Raw genomic sequence first — 24,137 nt, 5'->3', positions numbered from 1 at the left:
TATACTACCACTGACTACATAACTGTTCTGACTTTCAAACAAGAAAGGAATTCTACCAAAAACCCCCAGAACAAAAAATTTCTGGACTAATCCACCTCATGAGAGATACATGAGAGTGATGCTTTGGACCCAAATGGGCCAGAAAGAAGAAAAACACAAACGACTATCATTCTCATCATAAATAAATTCCACTAAATCTTAGTAGCAGAATGTCTTTAGTCTTTTTGCATAGAATCTTAGCCTAAGATTCAGCCATACAGCCCAAATCTCTAATCTGATTCTCAGCTAGCATAACATAAACCCTAGAACTTCCTTCCTGTAGTTGTACACAAATGGGGGGAATGAGTGTAGGACAATAAAGAGTAAGTATCAGCAGGGTGCAATGGCTCACATCTGTAATCCCAGCACTTCAGGATGCCAAGGCAGGAGGATCCCTTGAGCCCAGGAGTTCAAGACCAGCCTGGGCAACAATGTGAAACCCTGTCTTTATTTTTATATTTTAAAAAAAAAAAAAAAGGAAAAAGGGATAATAAGTATCAGCAAACTTAGAAGAAATATCTGCTCAAAACAGTCAAGACTGATCCTTTCCTCCCCCTCCCCAACACTTTCCTCTACAGCTTCAGACACCCAACACCTTCAAGTGTACTCTTCACACTTTTAACCCTGTTTCATCTGGATCCTCTCCAAAACACTCTGAGTTGAGCTTCAGTGGGCCTAGAAGTCAAACAGTGCTACATTCTTTGACAGTTTACTTCATAACTCCTAGAAGAGAAAAACAATGTAATTTATTCACAAATATCATCAAAGGTGGGTTTGCTTAAAGTAATTTCATCAACAAAGTTTAATTCTGCCTTCAAGTCTTTGGATTTCATAAAAGAGTACTCAACAGTGCCTAACATGAAGACATGTAGAAAATCCAAACACATTTAGAAGCAGAACTGAAGTCTCTTAATGACATACAACTCAGAAAATGCAAAATAAAAAGATGAGCAATCCATGAGGAAGTTAACTACTTTATTTTTAAGACATGCATGGTCTAAGGACAATCAACCACTGGAATTCCTAAATCAAAAACTCTTTTAGTGACAATAGAGGATTGCTAGATTCCAGTAGGACTCTCTAGATTTAATTTAAAAAAAAATACTTAAAAGAATAACAAACATGTTTTCCCTCTCAGATTCTCCCTCTCTCTACAGTTCTCACCAGGACCCTGACAGCCTGACAACATCAATGTATTGCACATCCTGAGGCACTAGGTCAACTGCAGGAATCTATCTATCGCAGCTGTTAATGTTTTAGCTTTACTTGAAATTTCAGAAATGCAAATGCAACGTACCAACAGCTGTTCACACTTTCAATTTTTTCTTGCAAAGCAGGTCATGAAATGTGGCTTGCTAAACATTTGTAACACAGTTACCAATTTCTGTTTCAAGGCCTATAAATACTGCTGCCGCTAGTGTACAATCTGATTTCACTGCCCAGTAGTGAAACAGTGTGGCTGGAGGTCCACCAGAAAGGAGATATGTCTGCTTATTAAGGAACTGGAGCAGGCTGGGCGCTGTGGCTTACGCCTACAATCCCAACACTTTAGGAAGTCAAGGTGGGCGAATCACTTGAGGCCAGGAATTGGAGGCCTCATGGCCAACATGGCGAAACCCCATCTTTACTAAAAATACAAAAATTAGCCAGGTATGTTTGCACACAACTGTAGTCCCAGCTACTCAGGAAGCTGAGCATAAGAATCGCTTGAGCCCAGGAGGCACAGGTGGCTGTGAGCCAAGATCGTGCCACTACACTCCAGCCTGGGCGATAGAGCAAGACTGTCTCCAACAACAATCACAAAAAAGGAACTGGAGCAGACTAATAGTTAAAACACACACCACAACAGTCTGTTTAAATTAGAACATAGATACACTAACATGTGTGCATGCACACATCAAATTAGTGAGCAATATGAATTCTCAATACATACACTTAATTAAAATTTGTGAGGACCTATTGTTTTGTAATCTCCTAGGATTTCATCAGACACAAAGAAAAATTACCTCAAGATACACTCTCTCTTCTAAAGTAAGCACACTAACAGGATAACTCTTAAAATTATTCCACATTATCAACTACTTTGAAATCCTAACGAAAGTTATGGATCCTCTCCCCAGAAATACATGCAGATATACTGATCTTTCATATAATTTCTTTTTTTTTTTTAAACAGAGTCTGATTCTGTCACCCAGGCTGGAGTATAATGGCGTGATCTTGGCTCACTGCAACCTCTGCCTCCTGGGTTCAAGTGATTCTCCTGCCTCGGCTTCCCAAGTAGCTGGGATTACAGGCACATGCCACCATGCCCAGCTAATTTTTGTATTTTTTAGTAGAGACAGGGTTTCACCATGTTGACCAAGCTGGTCTTGAACTCCTGACCTCAAGTGATCCACTCGCCTCAGGCTCCCAAAGTGCTGAGATTTACAGGCGTGAGCCATCGTGCCTAGTCTATCTTGCATATAATTTCAGGGGGTTAATAGACCTCCTGAACCCTTTGAATGCACCCCAGATTAGGAACCCCTGTTTAAAACAAATATATTTAAAGGTAAACCAAAGAAATGTGGGTTTCTTAGATGTAATCTGTCAAGATTATGTTTTTTGGAAGTGCATTTTCATTAAGAAAAGGAAGGAAGTTTGGCAGAAAGAATAACATTTCTGATTTAAAAACTGGTAATCTCATGAGATTTCACTGACGGTATAAAGTTGTAAAATGAATTGGGAGGAGGTAACAGAAAAAGTAAAGTGTGCATTCATAATTGGAGAAAATATTCTCTGAAGAAAAGAGAAAAGAGGAACTATAAAATTGTTAAATCTTAGAAGTTGATGGAAATGGCAACAAAAGTTTTCAGAAGAGAAATGGAATATAAACAATGCTTGGCTGGAAACAATGATTCTGGTAGTACTGGCAATGGTGACTAGCCAAGGGAAGGCTACACAGATTAGAGGGTTAAGAGCACAGACTCTGAAAAATGATCCTGGATTGACTCCTAGATCTAAGCAAATTTTTTTCTTTTATAAAATTTGGATAAGATTTATAGATTAAATAAGAATACAACATAAATATAAATTTCCTGATTTTAATAATGTGATTATATAAGAGAATGCTATTTTCCTGAAGATGTCATTATCTCTATAATGAACTCTAAAATTGTTTAGAAAAATATATATGGATAATAAAAGGAGAAAGCAAATATGAAAAAATGCTAACATTTGGGGAATCCAGATAAAGTGTATATGGACTTGTTTGTGCTATTTCTGCAAGTTTTCTGTAAGTCTGCTATTATTTCAAGAAAAGGGTTCTAAAAAATCATAGGCTCTGAAGTATGGCTGCCTAAATCCTGGCTCTGCCACTTACTAGCTACGTAACGACGTGCAAGTACATTTTTTAACCTCTCTTTACCTATTTTCTCATTTGTAAAATTGACACAATAAAAGTATCAGCTCAAGTTGTTGTAAAGAATAAAATAATAATCAGAGACTTCATCTAAAGCATTTACAACAGTGCCTAACAGATAAGAAGCACTCTGATCTGGCCTGGCCCAGTGACTCACGCCTGTAATCCCAGTACTTTTGGAGGCCAATGCGGTGGATCACCTGAGGTTAGGAGTTTGAGACCAGTCTGGCCAACATAGTGAAACCCCATCTCTATTAAAAATACAAAAATAAGCTGGGTGTGGTGGTGCATACCTGTAATCCCAGCTACTTGGGAGGCTGAGCAGGGATGAACCCAGGAGGCAGAAGTTGCAGTGAGCTGAGATCTTGCGACTGCACTTACGGCCTGGGCGACAGGGCAAGACTCCATTTCAAAAAGAAAAAGAAAAAAAAAGGCCGGGCACGGTGGCTCACGCCTGTAATCCCAGCACTTTGGGAGGCCGAGGTGGGCGGATCACGAGGTCAGGAAATCTAGACCATCCTGGCTAACACGGTGAAACCCCGTCTCTACTAAAAATACAAAGAATTAGCAGGGCGTGGTGATGGGCGCCTGTAGTGCCAGCTACTCGGGAGGCTGAGGCAGGAAACTGGCGTGAACCCGGGAGGCGGAGCTTGCAGAGCTTGCAGTGAGCCGAGATCGTGCCACTGCACTCCAGCCTGGGCGACAGAGCAAGACTCCATCTCAAAAAAAAAAAAGCACTCTGATCTTCATCATTATTGTTACCATTATTCCTTTTTATATAACCCTTATCCATCCCCATTTCACCACACCATTCTCTGTCTTAGATCAGGTCCATTCTAGGGGGAAAAAGAGAGAAGCAAGCAAACTTAATGGGAAAAGTTATGGTTCTTTAGTTAGAGGATTATGGCTCTTCAGTGTGGACTCCCAGCCTCCAGGCTGTTCCTCCTTTAACCTATCCTCTGAATGCTGTCAAGGAATCTTCAGTCTTCATACACGCACCCGTTTACATACAACTCTGATAAGTTTATGGCCTTCTTAAAATCTTCAATGTTAGCTTTAAGGATAAAATTCCAATTTCTTTAATTTAGTATATAAAGTCTATCATGATCTAGCTGCAGCATACCCCTTTGTTCTCATCTTTCAACACACGTCCATAAATATACCCTTCACTCAGACCTCAGAGAATTACTTGCCCAAGCCCTAAAATAGAATATTCTCTCTGCCTGGAATAGAATTTCACCCTTATTTATCTAGCCAACTCATATTCACCCTCAAAATTTATCTCAGTCTGATGCAGGTGCCGCTGTGAGCACACCAAAACTCCATATGCATGCCTCCAATACGGTATCATACTATAATCACTAGTCTGTTATGTTTATTAGGTTCTAAGTCTTAGATGGCGAGAGTCTTAGATGTCTTTTAAGGCTCTGAATCCCAACACAAAACCTGACATAATAAGGGCTTTCAATTACTGTTAAGTGAATTAATCTCTTGACAAAAAACCAATAGTGTGTACCAGCTCTTAGCCATACCCTTAGTCCTAAAAGTCCAGTATGTGTGTACACATAGGATAATCTATTGGGTAACAAATGAAAGCATTTGTCAAATACAGAGGACTATACACTTGAACCAACTCTATACTAAAGCAAGTATATAAAATATTAGCTGTGTACATTTTAATGATTAAAAAAAACTAGCTCTATGACTCAAGAGGTCAGAAAAAGTAAATGGCAGTAGAGTTGGTAAGAAAAGGGATTCCCCTGAACACATATTCATGAATTTCCTAATACACAATAGCCACAACAATAATGTACTCTTGATTTATTAAAAACAATATAAATAACTAAAAATGCTTTTGCTGCCAGAGGCATACACCATGTAAAATGACAACTCTTCTACTAAATCCTTTCTCTCCACTAGCCAAGAAATAGAAAGAAGGCCTAATTTTAGTTCATGAAGTTATTTCTAACCAGAATCTCTTTAAAAAAAAAAAAAAGAAAGAAAGAAAGAACTAATACAATCTCTCTGAGAAGGCTTTAAATCATGCCAGTTACAATGGCTGGTTAATTCCTAGAACCAAAGTCTTGACCAGAGTTCCCTTTCCCACCATAAGGTGGGCAAAACACATGGCCAAATAAAAAAGGTGCCAGAAAAAGGCCCCTGAGCTGTATTAAACACAATGAAAATAACGTTTGAAAATAGTATCTTTCCCAGCTGGAAACACAATGGCTCCAACCATTTCCTCATTCTTCCTAACATTTCTTTTTCACAAATGGATATACTGACTTATTATTTTTTCCATTCAAGAAACAAAATCCCAGGAGTTGAGGATCGCAATTTAAACCAGATAAAATACAGACAGTAACATAAAAAGTCAACAAACTCTAAGACATATTTTATCAGTTTCCTTTTTTATATTCTCTATCTCCTTTTCTTCTTTTTACCTTTTTTAATTCCCATCCCTTCTGTAAGAAAACTCACTAAGAAGCTTCTTGAAAGAGAACATGTTTCAAATGAATTTTGAATGGAGCAATGATGGGCTCACATAAACCATCAGAGTGACCATAAAGGGACAAAAAGAGAGTACGGAAGAAAAACAGAACTATTCATTCAATCAATAATTTAAAAAGATATAAGCTGCCTGGTGACAAAGTTACTAAGTATTGATATTTAAACTGATTTGCCTCTGACTATTTATAAACAAAGCCGAAAAGAAAATCAGGAGGAGAAAATCCCTCTTGATTCCATATACAAAGTAAAAAGGTTAAGAAGCTATTCCATGGTATTATTTTATATACTAGAACTCCAAATTCTATTGTGGGATTTTGGGTAAACACTGGATGAGATATACCCTCTATAATTATTATTTCTTTCAATGAACCACTATAAAAGTTCTCATGTAATTCCAGGGCTCTGTGGAACAACATTTAAAAGCCACAGGAAAAGTTGTCTATTCTTAACTCCAACTAATTTGCTATACTTCTTAGAATATCAAACTCTATCAACATTTGACAATCTTGCTACCCAGGTATACAGATGAAGGAACAGCAATAATGTCATACTAAGCCTCACTTAAAGAGTTTCTGCACAAACTACCATGTACTTCCTGCCCTCTCTACTAAGAAAAATACTTACTTTGAAAGCTTTTACCATCTGAATCAGTTTCTCTGGATTATGAGTTCCTAGAAGGCAGAGCTATGTCTTTTTCATTGTGGATTCTCCACCTTCCTCAACCCTGCCCACTCAGAGCTTTACACATAGCAGATGCTCAAAAAGTGGCCTTTTTTAAAAAAGAGAAAGAATCCAATGTCCAGTAACACAGGAATAGTTAAATTATGGTATTTATATAATAATTTTTTTAATGATTTGGTAGATTTACACTTATGGACATTAAATATGTCTAAGAGGTGAATGGAATGGCTATAATTTGTATGCATAGTTCAAGCCCATTTTTGCAAATATATATATATATAGACATGAATGTATAGATAAATAAATGATTCTCATTTATACATAAGAAAAATCTAAACCTTTTTCAACAAAACATTAACTGGCAATCTGTGGGCAGTGGGATTTTGAGTGATGCTTACATTCCTGTTCATATATACTTTTATATAATATTTTAAAAACTTAAGTAATGAATAGTAGCTTCTTCCAGAGATATCAAAACAATAAAGATGTTTTCAAATGTGGGGGAAGTCAAGTAAATTGAACTTTCTAAGCCAATTACTATTCTTTTCCCCAGTTCTCTGAAGTGACTTCAGTCTAGCTCTCTCTCAGATTGTTGCTCCTCTGTCATTTACTTTATCATTCCACCCTTTCTCTTTGTGCTTTCTTCACCCATTGCTTCATCCATGTCCCAAAACAAGGCAGATAATTCATCATCTAGGGCACTGCAATTTACTTACTTATTTATTTGAGACAGAGTATCGCTCTGTCACCCAGGCTGGAGTGCAGTGGCGCAATCTTGGCTCACTGCAACCTCCGCCTCCCAGGTTCAAGCGATTCCCCTGCCTCGGCCTCCCAAGTAGCTGGGATTACAGGCACCCGTCATCACGCCCAGCTAATTTTTGTATTTTCAGTACAGACAGGGTTTCACCATGTTGGCCAGGCTGGTTTTGAACTCCTGACCTCAAGTGATCTGCCCACCTCGGCCTCTCGAAGTGCTGGGATTAAAGGCATGAGCCACCGCACCAGACCGCAATGTATTCTTATACCTCTTTCATCTCTTATTCCTCATATCTCAGTCTAAACCAAAAATAAATGTTGACCACCATGAGATAACACCACATACCCACCAGAATAACTAAAATTTAAAAGACTGACAATAAATAATGCTGGCAAGGAAGTACAGCAATTGAGGAAACAAAAAATGGTAAGAACTACTTTACAAAAAGGCTTGGCGGTATCTCATAAAATTCTGATCCAGAATTCCACTGCTAGGTATATTTACCCAAGAGAAATGAAACAGATATCCACAAAAACACCTTGTATAAGGATGTTCATAATAGCTTTATTCATAGTAGCCCCAAACTGAAACATCCCAGGTATCCATCAGTAGGAGAATGAATAAATTATTAAATTCATATAAGAGAATACAACTCATTAATGAAATGAACTACGGAAACATGTAACGACATAGAGGCATATCAAAATTATCATGCTGAGTAAAAGAAGCTTTATATAAAAGAGTACATCCTGTATAACTCCATTTATATGAAGTTCTACAACAGGCAAAACTAATCTATAGTGGAAAAAATCAGAACAATGGTTGCCCATGGGGAGGCGAGGGGAGAGGACTGAGTGGAGAGGGAAATGAGTGAAGTTTCTGGGATGATGGTAATGTTCTCTATCTATTAAGATAGGGGTTTAGGTTAAGCATTTGTCAAAAACTCGCTTCAGATTTGTGTAGATTTGAGGTATTTAAAATTTACCTCAAAAGAAAAAAAATCAAATATTGACCTCTAACTAATATAATGCATCCTTAAGTGTTTAGAGGTGCAGTGTACCTAGGTCTCGAACTTACTTTAAAATGCATTAAAAAGATGTGATGGGTTGATGGATAATCAATGGATATATAATAAAGCAAGTTATAAGAGATTAATCATATTAATAGAATCTAGGTGGTAAGTAAATATGGTGGTTGACTATACAATTCTCCCAACTTTTCTGTATGTTTGAAATGTTTCAAAATGAAATGTCAAGAAAAAAATACTAAACTTTGATCTCCAAGTCAAATTACTTTTTGCTCAGTCTCCAGAGATAGTCTCATTTTGCAGCAAGCAAAGTCAGTTTCCCTCTACTTAGACCAGTAGGCAGGCACATTCTGTGTACTACTTAGCAGTGGGGGTCAAAAGTGGTAAATTAGCAAGTTTGCCCAGAGGGAAGATTGGTCCCAAAAGATGAGCCGAAAAGGACAGTCACTGATGCAAAGCAATCAGAGTGACTATACTACTACTGACTGTAACAGCATCTATGGTAACTGTTGTTTTGATCCCAAAAAACCAATAGTACTTTCAACCAGTACTAGATCCCCTTTAGGAGAGTCTGCCACTACCACCCAAATACTCACTAACATTCTTAGGCAGCTTTTCTACTCTAAGTACAACCAGAAGTACCTTCTAACAAAAACACACACAATTTTGAATTGTAACATGGGACAGATTTATGGAATATGGAAGACATTAAAGTATTCGCTTTCTTTCTGAAAATAAAGAGTGCAGACTCATAAACAATGCCTAAAAGGCATTTCAGCAGCTTAATCCATGCAGGACATGTTTTGCTTTTTGAGACAATCAGGAACTATTGGGTACAGGAAGCCATAAACAACAAGAATTTGGCTTAAGAAGGAGAACAGAATAAATGTTTTTTATGGAAATCACTTAACATTTTTTTGAAGGGGTTTATTTATATGTGACAAAGCCTACAAGACAGAACTTGTATATAAGTAGCAGCTCTTACAATACATCAACCATTGACTGACTTCTCACGACAGTGGCACCAAGCAGGGCCAGTCTGTCAGCATTTCCATCAACAACTACATTTGCTGAGCTTAATAATTCCCTTTTTTTCCCCAATTTTCTCCAGACAGAGGAATCCACTTAGCTGGTTCTCAGCATTCAGGCTCAGCCAAGAGTTTTTCTTCTTTTAAGTTCCATTGTATATAAAGTCTGAAGTTCGGTAAAGTGGATTTCCTTAGGTAGGCTTAGTCTTTTAAGTCTAAGGAATGAAAGAAGCACGATAGGAAAACCACCCACAGAATTCTGTAACTTAACAAACATGCCACATACAAAATTTACTGAGTTAATAAGGTTTAACATAGAATAAAACAAACAGTACCATGGGGTAGAGAAAGAGATACTCTCTTAGCGAAAAAGTACTATTTTCAATAGATATCTTAGAATGTACAATTATTATCTGATATTCCTAAAAGCAAAACAACTTATGAATAAGGTACAGATTTTTTGCAACAGGTAGTATGTGAAAAGTCCAGGTCTCTGAGATAAAGAATTAGTGTTCTGTTTTGAGGCTTCTGTATAACCATAAGCAAGATACTGAATTCTTTACTTACCCCATCAGTAATCAAACTTTCTAAATTTTTATGTTCAAAGACTTGAACTTCTCATGCAAACCACAATAAGTGTTATTGCTATGAGTCTTATTCCTTCCGACTACAAAAGAGGAAGCCCAGTATGATACATATAAATAGCACTAACATTCCAAATGACAATATTCAGTATGTCCTACACAAATAGGGAGTACATATCTCATACACACTAAAATAACAAAACCTTCCTTTCGGCCAGGCGGTGGCTCACGTCTGTAATCCCAGCACTTTGGGAGGCTAAGGCGGGCAGATCATGAGGTCAGGAGATGGAGACCATCCTGGCTAACACGTGAAACCCCATCTCTACTAAAAATACAAAAAATTAGCCGGGTGTGGTGGTGGGCGCCTGTAGTCCCAGCTACTTGGGAGGCTGAGGCAGGAGAATCGCTTGAACCCGGGAGGCGGAGCTTGCAGTGAGCTGAGATCACACCACTAGACTCCAGCCTGGGTGACAGAACCAGACTATGTCTCAAAAAAACAAACAAACAAAAAACCTTTGTTTCTTCCCCAACTTCCCAACTTTCACTCCTATGTTTTTCTTACTTTATAGTATTTTATGGATAGGCTGGTAAGAAATAATTACTTGAAATATTTTTCTTCAGATGCTCAGAAATATATAAATTGTTAATGACTGGGGCACTATATGCAACCAAACATTCTGTTCAATACTGTTGGCTGCACAGCCTTATTTTATTTTTATGTTTTCTTCGGTGAACACTAACTTCTCTGACTTCAAGTTAAAGATGGCCGATCAAACATATGCACTAAGCTCACCTCCCTCCTCAAAACTTAACTAAAACAAAATTAAACAGCTTTTTTTTAAGGCAAAACCCCAAAAAATCAATAGGTACAGAAGAAAAACCAACAGCAACAAAAATTTTGGAAGTTAGTCCCGTGCGGTAAGGAAACAACATAAGTAGTGGAGAAATCCAAAACGCAGCTTGATTATATCGCATTGGTAATACTGGGTATCTCTGGAAGGAAAGGCAGAAAATGAAGCTTAAAGGGGTTTAGCTGAAAGTCTGCTTAAGAAGAGGTTAGACCCTGAGATCACCTTTCTAACTTCATCTTGCCAAACAACTGTCCCTCTCTCACCACAGCAAAAAGCTGGAGATTTATTCTTTATATACTGTATACAGTAAAATAAAGCATCTCCTGACTGGCACAGCTATCACAATTGAGGAGAAGTACACCATTCTGAAAACAGGGGATTAAGTATGAGAGCTTACATAGTGCATGCTGATATCCCCAATCTCCCCTCCCCTGCCACACACACACTTAGACGTCTGAAAATGCTGGCATGCAAGAAAAATTCTAGAAGCTCATTGTTGGGGTAATTTTACCAGCCCCCCCCCAAAAAATCACCAAAAGATACTGACAAAGGAACCCCCCGCCGAGCCCCACCAAGGTAACTGTCGATCCCGATCACCCTAGGGTTAAGGGGAGGGAATGGGAGAATAACTTCCATGGGAGCTGACGTTAAGTGGCAACGTAAGTATGCTATGTCTTGGATCCACTATACATCCACATTTATTGCTAAGCATGTACAGAAATAGGGTCCAGACTTTTCAATGCTCTTGACTACTGTCTTATTTTAAGTTTCCCCAGAAGAAGAATCTGAAACAAGCATTTGAGTCCAAGGAATTTACTCAGGAGAGGACCCCAGAAAGGATAAAGAGACATAAGGAAGTGAGACAGGAAAATAAGTCAATAAAGGATATGTTATCAAGCAAGTTAGGTCAACTAAAACTTATTTCCATGGGGAACTCAGAAATGGCATAGAATACCTACCTCAGAGGTATTTCACACCATCCTCCTTCCTGGTGGACAAGGAAGCTGAAGTATTTATATACCAGCTTCCACGAGTTATGAGCTGAGGACTACTGGTCCTCAGCTACAGGGGCAGGGGCCGGGGGCAGGAGGAGAGAAGAGGTGGTATTAATTCCCCATTTCTGGCTTCCAGAGAAAGCCCTTTGGCAAACAGGTGCAGGTGCTAGCAAACTGAAGGTTGAGTCAGCATGCACTGAAGGTAAGAACCCAAGGGATATGAACAAGGCACTAGCAGCATCTGCTACGTCCACCATGATAACTGAGCTAATTTGTGTCACTATCTTATTCAATGTAAAAATCACTTGTATAGGTTCACTCTTGAATTCTTCCTTGTCTTTAAGAAAGCTAATACCTAGTAGTAAATGACAGGGGTCCAAAATTATCAAGCACTTTTACCAAATTATCTATGCACAGCTGTACAACATTTTAGTTAATGATACTAACCTGATCACTCTGTATTATAGTTAAATATTAGTCATTTCTGTTTTACCAATGAGAAAATGAGCCCAAAGCAATAAAGTGATGCATTAGGTCCAAAAGAAAATTGAGGTAAAAATAAAAACTAAACTCATGGTTACCATTTTAAACATTCAAAACATGCTGTTTATTAACTTCCATGTTCACAATAATTTTGTCAATTCTCTGCTATAAGAATTTTAGCCCAGAGCAACTAAGCAGAAAGGTACATGTTACTTTATTTCATGATTGGGTAGCCAAAACTAAAAATCATACCTGCCTGTAATATTAACTTTCCAAAAGGTAAATGCAGCCTGAATGTCTCCTAGGCCCATTAAACAGAGCATCCTTTTAGGTTACTCTAACAATATTATATCTCTAAACCCACTGGCTCAAAAACATCACTTATCAAAGTTGTTAAACGTCAGTCTCCACTCATGTTCTCACTCACAGCACACTTCCTATTTCTACAGGAGTCTCTCTCTCTCAGTCTTTCTCTCTTCTTTACAAAAATACCTTCCTTTGTAATATCCACTTTGTTTAAACATAGGTACACCACAGTAGAAGGACTGGGATTCCTAATGATATAATCTTTCAGTTTCATATCCTAAGGGATATAATTGCTTAGCTATGAAGTGAGGTTAGGGAAGACCAGGTCTGAATGGTTGAATCAATGCTCCTTTCTGATATTCAGGCCCTGTGGCAAACTCTGGACTGCTATGCCAGGATCCTTACTCACACGCTTGTTCTCCTAGGGATTCTGCTATCTCTCCTTGCAATCTGATCACCATATACCAGTTTAAGCATGCACAATTGTGGGCAGAGTTTGCCAACTTTCCTATGGGTCCATAATGCAGCACAGGGGACATAGCTAGGTACATACTCAAGTGTCCCTAACTTTTCTGGGACAATTAAAGAGACTATTGAAAGCATACATAAAATATCCAGTGGAGTATTGCTAAGCTTCTCATTCCAGCTATGACTAAGCCAAAACAATTTGTTATACAAGTTTGAATTCTTCACAACAGGAGGACAGAGATGGTTTATCAAAACCCAGAAATTAAACTGTTAGTTCAAACCAGTTTATTGCCAAGTTTCTGTAGCTGGCTTGCCCAAAGAAGTTGCTTTTGTTCAGAGCGCTTATTTTTCTGCCTATGAGGCTGTGAGGAAAAGACAATGACCTACTTCCAAAAATGTCAGTAATAACATAAAACCTCTAAACAGATGTTTCATATCATCAATAATATTTGCATCATTTGACTACCATCTTGGGTACATGATAACTAAGGATAGCAGTGTAATTAAAAAATACCTTTTCCTATAGATCATAAAAATGACTTTGACTTCTTTTCCCATATCCCCCTGTCCCTATACATATTCCAATCATTTTATTTCCATGAGAAAAAATAAAGAAGAATCTCTTATATTCTAAATTAAGCAGAATATCTTACTTTCTAAGGTAAACTAGCCTGATCATTCCTTTATTCTCAATTTCCCTCAATATTTAAAATATCAGTTGATCACGTCAATTCACTATTCCGGAAAAGGTTCTCAAGGGATTGAGTCTTTATTTTGAATCCCTTGACAACATCTAATATAATTCTTTGTAATTAACAGCCACACACACAAAAAAAAATGTCTCATATTAACCACTACTGACTTACCAAATGCAACAGTCTTTCTAAGCAATTCTAAGCAATTCAACAACTTTGTATAAACAGTACTAGTCTCAGTTTCTAAATAGAGAGCCTGTTATATCTTCTCAGTTTTTCATGAAGTATAGGCTTTCTTACACTAAAGATTTCTGGGTTACTTGGGGCTCATTTCCACCTGTCCACAAGGCACAACAATACAGAGAAAGAGCTGCTGGACATGTCAGGTACTCAGTCAACTTAAACTCTTTTGTGGCTTAAATTGTGTCCCCCAAAAATATTTGTTCAAGTCCTCATTCCTAATACCTGTGAATGTGATCTTATTTGGAATTAGGGTCTTTGCAGATGTAATAAAGTTAAATGAGGTCTTCAGGGTGGGCCTTAATCCAATACGATTGGCATATTTAAAAGAAGAGGCTGGGCATGGTGGCTCACACCTGTAATCCCAATACTTTTGGAGGCTGAGGCAGGAGGATGATTTGAGCCCTGGTCTTCAAGACCAGCCTGGGCAACATAGCAAGACTCCATCTCTATTATTTAAAATACAATAAAATAAATACAACAAAAGAAGAAGAGATACAGACACACAAGGAAAATGCTATGTGATTAAAGAGGGAGAGATTGGAGTTATGCTGTCATAAGTCAAGGAACACAGAGGATTGCTGGCAGCAACCATAAGCTAGGAGAAAAGCATGAAACAGATTCTCTGTGAGCACTGAAGAAGGAACCAATCCAGCTTACCTCTGGATTTTAGATTTCTAGACTCCAGACCTGTGAGATAATAAATTTCTGTTGTTTTTTAAAGCCACCTAGTTTGTAGTACTTTGTTACAGCAGCCCTAGGAAATTAATACATCTACCGAGAAATAGAACTATTAACTGAGGGACCAAAATTTAAAAGAAAAAATCTTAACACATAACATAATTTAGCTTATAGAAAATGCCATTATGAATATGAAGTTGAATAGGTTAATCAATAATATTTTATAAATAACTTTTATTCTATTTCTCATTAATATCTCAGAAAACAGAACTACATAGGTTAAAAAAAATTTAACAGGAATGCTTATAAAAAGAAAATATAAACTAGCAGGGCTTCTCTGGGATCAACACAGTGTTGCATATCTTTTTTTTTTTTTTTTTTTTTTTTTTGAGATGGAGTTTCACCCTTGTCGCCCAGGCTGGAGTGCAGTGGCGTGACGTCGGCTCACTGAAACCTCGGCCTCCTTGATTCAAATGATTCTTCTGCCTCTGCCTCCCGAGTAGCTGGGATTACAGGTGTCCGCCACCCCACCTGGATAATTTTTTTTCTATTTTTAGAAGAGATGGGGTTTCACCAAGTTGGCCAGTCTGGTCTCGAAATCCTGACCTTAGGTGATCTGTCTGCCTCAGCCCCCAAAGTGCTGGGATTACAGGTGTGCGCCACTGTGCCCAGCCCCTGTTCCCCTCTTTATCCTCTCCATAGCAAATATCACCATCTGACATACTGTATAGTAATTTGTTTTTAACATATACACAATAGCTATGTGTTGACTGAAAGAATAAATGAACAAAGGTAATCTTTCACACACAGAATAAGTTAATGAGGTAAAAGTGTTAATTATTATATGCTTGACTATATGATTACTGGTAAGTTCCTAATTCCTTCTCTATTATTCCTGCTTCTCTTTTACAACTTTCACTACGCTAAGAAGTGTACAGAATTTTCCTCTTCCTTTTTCACCATATTCTTCATCAATTAAGATTGCTTCACATAAGATAAAGCTTCCTTTTAGTAACTGACCCATTTGAAACTCTTAGATGATCCTTAGAAGAAAGAGGCACTCACTAGGATTTAGTGGCTGACTACAATCCAGCTGCATATTTCTCCCTGTGGAAAATATTCTACAAAAGCCCAAGAGAGGAAACTAAGTGGAATCTTAGGTTTCAAACTTCTTTTACATGAAGTCAATATTAATATCCTCGGGGCAAGTCCTATTTGACAAAACTAAAACTCTAGGAGAAAGAAAAACAGATTATCAACTCCCCTAAACTATCCTTAAAGAAGATTAAGTCAAAAATATGGTTTAGAAATAAGTATATTTGTGAATGAAACACTGAGCTTTAATGCCAGGGGAAAATGAAGAAATCGTATGAAATTCAAGAAAAGCTAAAAAATGGTAGGCAAACAGCTCCAGCATTTTCTCTTTCAGTTCCCTATATATTATTCCCTGCCCCCACTTCAAAAGAAGGAAAAGAAGAAGCAATCTGAGTTAACAAAGAAATATAACACATCTCAGAACACACTTAAAAGCAAAACAGACTCAGATGGTCTCACCTGGAAAACTAGAATATCTCCATATGTATAAGGCTTGCAATTTTTTTTTTTTTTTTTTTTTTTTTCTTGAGACGGAGTCTTGCTCTGTCGCCCAGGCTAGAGTGCAGCGGTGTGATCTTGGCTCACAAGAAGGCTTGCAATTTTTAAAAGGGAGTTCATAAAAGCAGTTGTGAATAATAAAACGCAATTATTTTCCTAATCCAGGATCTGCTGTGTGTAGCTCTTTTCTTTGCCTATGAAGTTGTTTAAATTATGCCTCTCCACCTCAAGTATAATCTAGATGACAAAAAATCTTACAGTGAATCCCCAAAGCCATCCTTTGAACCATTCTGAAAAATAAAAGGCCAATGCACGGGATCAAACAATACTTTATTACCTGGAGCAGTAAGTCAACATAAGATACATCAAGGTTTGGTCGGGTTACTTAAATCCATAAATCAACATTATCGTGGCTGCTTTGTACCGATATTTAGTATCCATGCTACGTTTCATAATCCCTAATCTGATACCTGTTCTCTCAGATTCACCCATGAATTATAAACCTGGTTTACTTCCCTATTCATCTACTTACCTTCCTCTTTCCACAAACTTTTCTTCCTTTTTTCTTTTTTTTTCTTTTTTCTCGTGCCACTCATCCTTACTCCTCTAAATTTCTTACCCTTTCTGCTTTCCTAAAAAAAAAAAAAAATCCAAATTCCTTTAAAGAACTGACTGTTTCTCTATCCTAACTCTGTCATAAAAGCAGGGTGAGAAAATGTGACATGAGATACTAATGTCTACATTGCCTTTGAGGAAGTGTTGATCTATGCCTATGATATAAATGCATATTTCTTTCTAAAAGAATGTCCTAAGGAGACCTTGAATCTAAAAGCTCTGGATACAAATTTTCTGCTTTGAGAAGAGTTTTCTTCCTTCAAGAATGAACTGGTGGGGCATGGTAGCTTACACTTGCAATCCTAGCACTTTGGAAGAGGCACTGGCGGGCAGATCACTTGAAGTCAGGAGTTTGAGACCAGCCTGGCCAACATGGTGAAATCCCGTCTCTACCAAAAATACTAAAATTAGCCAGACATGGTGGTGGGTGCCTGTAATCCCAGCTACTCAGGAAACTGAGGCAGGAGAATCACTTGAACCCGGGAGGCGGAGGTTGCAGTGAGCCAAGATGGTGTCACTATACTACAGCCTGGGTGACAAAGCAAGACTCTGCCTCAAAAAAATAAAAAATAAAATAAAATAATGAACTTCACAGATCTTATCTCGGTGACTCACAGATCTAATTTGAGAAGGTAGATAATTCTTCCACCTCCATATTTTTGGTACAAGTTAGATTTTTAAACAAATGTTCAATGGGAATGCAGCACTGACATGTAATGCTAACTATTATTTCCATATGGGTTTTGTTGTTACTGTTGTTTGAAGGAGAAGGAAAATAAAAAGACTTTCTTTTGCATTAAAATGCCGTAGGAACAAAGGAGTTACTAAAGAATCTTGCATGTTCCACAGGCTGTGTATATACACATGGCCAGAGTCACCTTTCCTTTTGCAGGCTTGCATATTGCTAAGATAGACAGGTTTCAGCCCTTCCATTTGTAGCAAGACATTTTCTCTGTATGTCATTTGGCAGATGCAGTTGTGGGACTCTGCCAATTCACCCTGGAGCCCTCCATTTTAATCAGTATCACATAAAGTTTAACACATGCTTTGAAATATGCACCAGATCCAAGGCTTTGCCTGGAGACGGGGGTGGGGATGCTTGCTACAAAAACACATACCATCCCCGCCGCTACTCCACAAGCAATTATCTTTCACCTTTGGCTGAACCAAGACAACTGTCAACACAGGCACACTGCCAACCAGGGGAGAGGTTACGGGGTCAAAGCAGGAAAAAGGGCTAGATGCTTTGGGGTTCAGCTCGGACATCTGTTAATCTCTCTGGCTACATGGAAGAAGCATTCTCTTCAGTCACCAAGACACAGCTATAAAAGCAGCAGCTAATACTGCTAGTACACTAGAATTTTAGCAACGGTTTTCTAGTAGTAAACTTCTTAGTAAAAGCAAAAAGCTCCTGCAGCACAACAGGACAACCACGTATGAAAAGCTAAAGAACTCAGATCAGCAAATTCACATACATCAGGAAACTGCCACTGTGAACTGGGCTGCGTAGACAAGAGGATTAAAACAAACCTCATATGTTAGGAATAAACACTTGTTTTCTTCATCATAAATACAAGTTAAAAATATGTGAAAGTATTCTTAAAGGTTTTTTTTTTTTTTTGAACAGAGAAACCAAAGTTGCCATTGATACTTTTTTTAAAAAAAGAAAAATTATTAAAGCATAGATGAAGTGTCTCCATAAGTATCCAAAAATAAATAAACAGCTAAAACAGAGATGAAAGTCAGGATCTCCCTAGCTCCAGGATACAAACTGCCAAACACGCACACACAGACACTCACATAGACAGAGCTAAGATCTTTCCTAAAATGCCTATCTAAAATATATGAATATCGTACCTCTTCCACAAGTAAAACTAATCTCTTATAACAAGAATTTAAAAAAATTATCTTAGGTGTCATTTGCTAACCATTTCTGAAGGCTAGCCTAGATCTTTGCATTGAAAAGGGCTCTAAGGCTTAGTACAATGCAGTGGGAAGAGTGCCATGCTGAATCACATCTGTCAGGGCTGACACTAATGGACATAACAATACCACTTGTGGCACTTAACTGTTCCACATCAGTTAGACCAATGGGTCCAAATTTGTTTTGTTTTGTTTTGTTTTAGACAGAGTCTTGCTCTGTCCCCCAGGCTGGAGTGCAGTGGTGCAATCTTGGCTCACTGCAAGCTCCACCTCCCAGGTTCATGCCATTCTCCTGCCTCAGCCTCCCGAGTAGCTGGCACTACAGGCGCCCGCCACCACACCAGCTAATTTTTTTGTATTTTTAGTAGAGACGGGGTTTCACCTTGTTAGCCAGGACAGTCTCGATCTCCTGACCTCGTGATCTGCCCACCTCGGCCTCCCAAAGTGCTGGGATTACAGGCTTGAGCCAGCTCTGAAGTTTTAAGGTTATCCAAAAACAATCTACTGGTATATACATATATACACACATATACATACATAATTTTCATCTTAAAAAACAAAGAAAGACACTAAGTTACTAACATTTGATTTTAAAATAACAACAATGATACCCTTCCTTACTCTCCATATGTCAGTCATGTATCACATACAGAATTCAAGCTATAGTGTACTGGGGAAAGACAGTGCAGAACAGTTGACAGTAATATTCTCATTTAGTTATTTTCTTTCAGTTTATTGTGCTATATTGTAGATTATAGGTGCTCAGATAAATAAAACTAGATTATCCAGTTTTAAACATGTATAAAATGCACAAATGGCCTTGAAATATTCCTAAAATATTCCTGTAGTTTGTAAATAATACTAATAATAGTAGCACATGTAAATGACAAGAAAATAGCAAGGTTAATACCTATCTTCAACTTGCTGTGCTAAGACCATTATAATAATGGTCCCCAATAGATCATCTCTCTCTGTGCCCATGTGCCTTTGCAATGTGACACTGCTGCTTCTTTCATCAAGAGGTAAGAGCCATTTCTCCATGCTCTTGACTCTAAATTGTCCGTGGGACTTGTTTTGGCTAATACAATGTAGTGGACATTGTCAAATTCTGGAGACTGGGTTTGAAGGGGCACAGCAGTTTGATTTCTCTCCCTCTCTGAACCGTAGGGCCACCATGCAATGATGAAGCAGTTTAGTCTACTGGGGAATAAGATACCATGTGGAGAACTGAGATAACCTATCCAACAACTAACACCAACTGCCAGCCAGGAACATGAGTGATTCCTGGTGAGGCCACAAGACAAATTCCATAGCTGTGCCCAGCCTGATACTTCTATGGTATCAAAAAAAAATTATAAATCAGTATTGTTTTAAGTCATTAAGTTTGGGGTAGTTTGTTACACAGCAATGAATAACTGATACACCTGCTAAGAGCCGCTGGTCAAATATATCATGTGGTAAATATAATGATCAGATATGATAGGAAAGAACATACAAAATTTGAAATTATCAAGAAGGCTATCTGTACAAGGAATTCAAATGTATTATTAACAATGGACCTCTCTCTAAATGTATACCCTGCCTTAACATACTAGCTAATGAGAGTAGTACATGTGTGTATGATTTATATATATATATATATGTATATGGGATATACATACACAAAAATATTTTATTGATGGCCGCCCATAATCAAAAGGTTTGTAGCCACTGACTGAGCTAATGAGAATAGTACACATATATCATTTATAAATACAGATATTGGGCACAAATATTCCACTTCCTTTGAAGAAAATTCAAAATCTTTAAAGAAATTTTCTTTAAAGATTTCGAATATTCCTAGTAAGCTGCCATGCACTAGGTCATGCAGTAAAGCTGAAAAAAAGAATCTCTTCATGCTTGGTGTGGTGGCTCATGCCTGTAATCCCAGGACTTTTGGAAGCCAAGGCAGGCAGATCGCTTGAGCTCAGGAGTTCAAGACCAGCCTGGGCAACAAAAAAGACCTATCTCTACAAAAATTACAAAAATGAGCTGGGCATGGTGGTGCATGCCTGTGGTTCCAGCTACTCAGGAGGCTGAGGTGGGAGGATGGCTTGAGCCTGGGAGGCAGAGATTGCAGTGAGCCAAGATTGTACCACTGCACTCTAGCCTGGGCAACAGAGCCAGACCCTGCCTGTTTCACCTCTATTTCCAAAAATTAGAAATTCCTAACTATGCCAGAAAGTAAGAGTCTCCATAGTTCTAATATTCTTTTACTAATAGAATGCATCTGCAGTTTATAATATTGTGTATACTCCACCATCCCATAATATTTTACTTACTACACTAATATCACTACAACTAAGATAGTGATCTCAACCAACTGGTAGAAACGATGAAAAAGAGCATTAAATCTAATCATGCCCCTTTCCAGCCCTAACTTAAAACCCTCAGGGACTTATCTATAAAGCCTGAATTTATTATTATGGCAGATTTCTATATTAGATCAATGGCAATATCATTCAAAGAGACAGGAAATAGAAGAAAAGCATGTGGTGGTTTGGTGATGGGGAGGGGGAGGACAGTGATACAGCCGATGAAAGGAGAACCTTGGGCATGTCAAGTGCAAAGTGGAGTCACTGGAGAGGGGAAGGTTGAAAAATAAAGGGAGGAGAAAGGAATTAACTGACAGTACAAGGAAATGACACTGAGCACAGGTGGAAGAAATAGCCTTAACCAGAAGGAATCACTGCTTCCTCTGAGAATGGAATTAAAGCAATAAAGAATGGTGGAGACAGACAGTTAAGGAACAAGAGTGCTGAAAGCCAAGAGAATTTCTGCCTAATGGCCCTCAGTTTCTCTATGACATTGGTTAAGAGATAAGGTTATCAATAAAGAAAAAGGAGGCATTATCTCTGTGAAGAAGGAGGTAAACTCTTCATCAAAGTAAAATGCCTTTTCATGTCACACTGAATAATAATAGTTAGATGAATACCAACTTTATGCTTACTCATACTACATTATCTCTATTTCAAGTCAAAATCAGAACATTTTTCATCGTTATCTTGCCCTTCTCTATTTCTTGTGTACTAACTGTACAACAGAAATAAGGAGTGAGAAAAAATAAGTGACAAAAGCATGAGAAGTTATAGCTAAACCAACGTCTGAAAATACAACGTTATCCAATTTTACCACTGCCAACAGCAAAATGAAATATAGATCACTTTATTCGCTGACATCAATCTAGTATCTAAACTTGGCTACTCAGAAAAGTTTACCAACATCTTGAACCTATTTGTTTATATGTTACTGATGTTAGCATCCATTTTCGCTCATGGTATAAAATTAAATTGAGATGCTTACAATTTTATTCAATCTCTTCTACTACATACTCTTCACAAATCATGAAGAAACTAGAAAAGGAGCATCCCAGAATATACTACTGATTCTGACATTGATATGGACCTTAATAATCTGGAGGGCTCTCACAAAGAACATATATCTATTTCAGAGAGTGTCTAAATCCCCTAACATTTTATGTGCACGTGGTAATTTTTCTAAAAAAGAAGGTTCACGAGTTTCACTACATTCTCAAAAAGTTTACATCCCTAAAATGCTTATGAACTATTGCTACAGATAGCTCCCTTCTCCAAAGTTAATAGAAGAAACTCTGCTTGAAGACGTATCAAGAAAGTCAAACATGGCTGGGCGTGGTGGCTCACACCTGTAATCCCAGCACTTTGGGAGGCCGAGGCGGGTGGATCACGAGGTCAGGAGTTCAAGAACAGCCTGGCCAAGATGGTGAAACCCTGTCTCTACTAAAAATACAAAAAATTAGCTGGGCATGGTGATGGGTACCTATAATCCCAGCTACTCAGGAGGCTGAGGCAGAGAATCGCTTGAACCTGGGAGGCAAAGGTTGCAGTGAGCCGAGATTGCGCCATTGTACTCCAGCCTGGGCAACAGAGTGAGACTCCATCTTAAGAAAAACAAAAGAAAAGAAAGAAAGAAAGAAAGTCAAACAATACTTGCCCCATTAGGCCACAGACTTCTTCATTAGGGAAGCTGGGAGGGCCATATGTTTAGTAGACTACGAAAAGCTGAAGACACTCTGCTGGGAAGTAGGCTGGACTATTTTTTGGCATTTGTTTGCTTTCTTATATGGTTTATTTAGAGGTAAAGGAAAGGTACAAATTAATAACAGACTTTAGTTTAAGTAAAAAAACAACGTTATAGTACTGAAAATCAGATATTCATTACCCTCAAATCCTCTGGCACCAGGGTAAAATTACCAAATCCAAGGACAGGATAGCCCTCAAAAGTAGGCTAAGACCACCATGGTTCAAGCCAGCTTTTAATGGCACTACACACAAAATCTATGCTAAAAATATAGCTTTCTATATACAGTCATCCCTCAGTATCCACAAGAGATTAGTTCCAGGACTTCTCTGCAAATACCAGTATCTGTGGATGCTCAAGTCCCTTACATAAAATGGTGTAACATTTGCATATAACCTATGTACATACTCCTTTATATTTCAAATCATCTGTAGATTACCTATAGTATCTAACACAATGTAAAAACTATGCAAAAAGTTGTTATACTCTATTGTTTTTATTGGTATTATTTTAATTTTTTTTTTAATTCTTTTGCTTTTGTACGAATATTCTCATCTGCCATTGGCTGAAGTGGTGGATTTGGAGGGATGGCTGTATCCTATTAGATACAAAGACCACAGAAACACACACACACACAGACACACACACGCACACACAAAGTTATCTGTGTCAACCACCAGACTAGAAGACTTTGAGAGAGTAAAGGCTCTTCCTAGTTTTTTTCATCCTGATCAAATTTCTTAAGGAAATTGAAGAACAGAAAAATCTATACATTTAGAGACAATCTCCTACTTACTAAGCTAAGAGCTGTGATGTGAATTCCACTTTTGTTATTTGCCTCATTTTCTTCTCTGTTTAGAAGTTACAGTGAGTTGCTCAACACATATATAAAATATTTCATTTGTTCAATCAGTAATGGGGTCGAAATTGTACGTTTAAAATTCAGTGATTACAGGCCGGGCGCGGTGGCTCACGCCTGTAATCCCAGCACTTTGGGAGGTCAAGGCGGGCGGATCATGAGGTCAGGAGATCGACACCATCCTGGTTAACACGGTGAAACCCCGTTTCTACTAAAAAAAAAATACAAAGAAAAAAAAAATTAGCAGGTCGTGGTGGCAGGCTCCTGTAATCCCAGCTACTCTGGAGGCTGAGGCAGAAGAATCAC

At 38.1% G+C, this 24,137-nt stretch overlaps 1 protein-coding gene and 1 long non-coding RNA gene across 25 annotated transcripts in view; both read right to left on the bottom strand.

The window, feature by feature from the left end:
• Positions 1–24,137, bottom strand: part of EXOC6B (exocyst complex component 6B) — a 678,312-nt gene that overhangs the window by 521,475 nt on the left and 132,700 nt on the right. The window lies entirely within an intron of this gene.
• On the bottom strand, positions 19,072–23,014 carry LOC144333738 (uncharacterized). The gene is made up of 2 exons (XR_013402704.1): positions 20,888–23,014; positions 19,072–19,334 (listed from the first exon to the last, which is right to left on the bottom strand). It is a non-coding gene; the product is annotated as an uncharacterized LOC144333738 (long non-coding RNA).

Source organism: Macaca mulatta, chromosome 13 (assembly GCF_049350105.2).
Source record: "Macaca mulatta isolate MMU2019108-1 chromosome 13, T2T-MMU8v2.0, whole genome shotgun sequence".
Lineage (NCBI taxonomy): Eukaryota > Metazoa > Chordata > Mammalia > Primates > Cercopithecidae > Macaca > Macaca mulatta.
The sequence above is the reverse complement of the archived record's forward strand: the minus strand, read 5'-3'. Positions and strand labels throughout refer to the sequence as shown.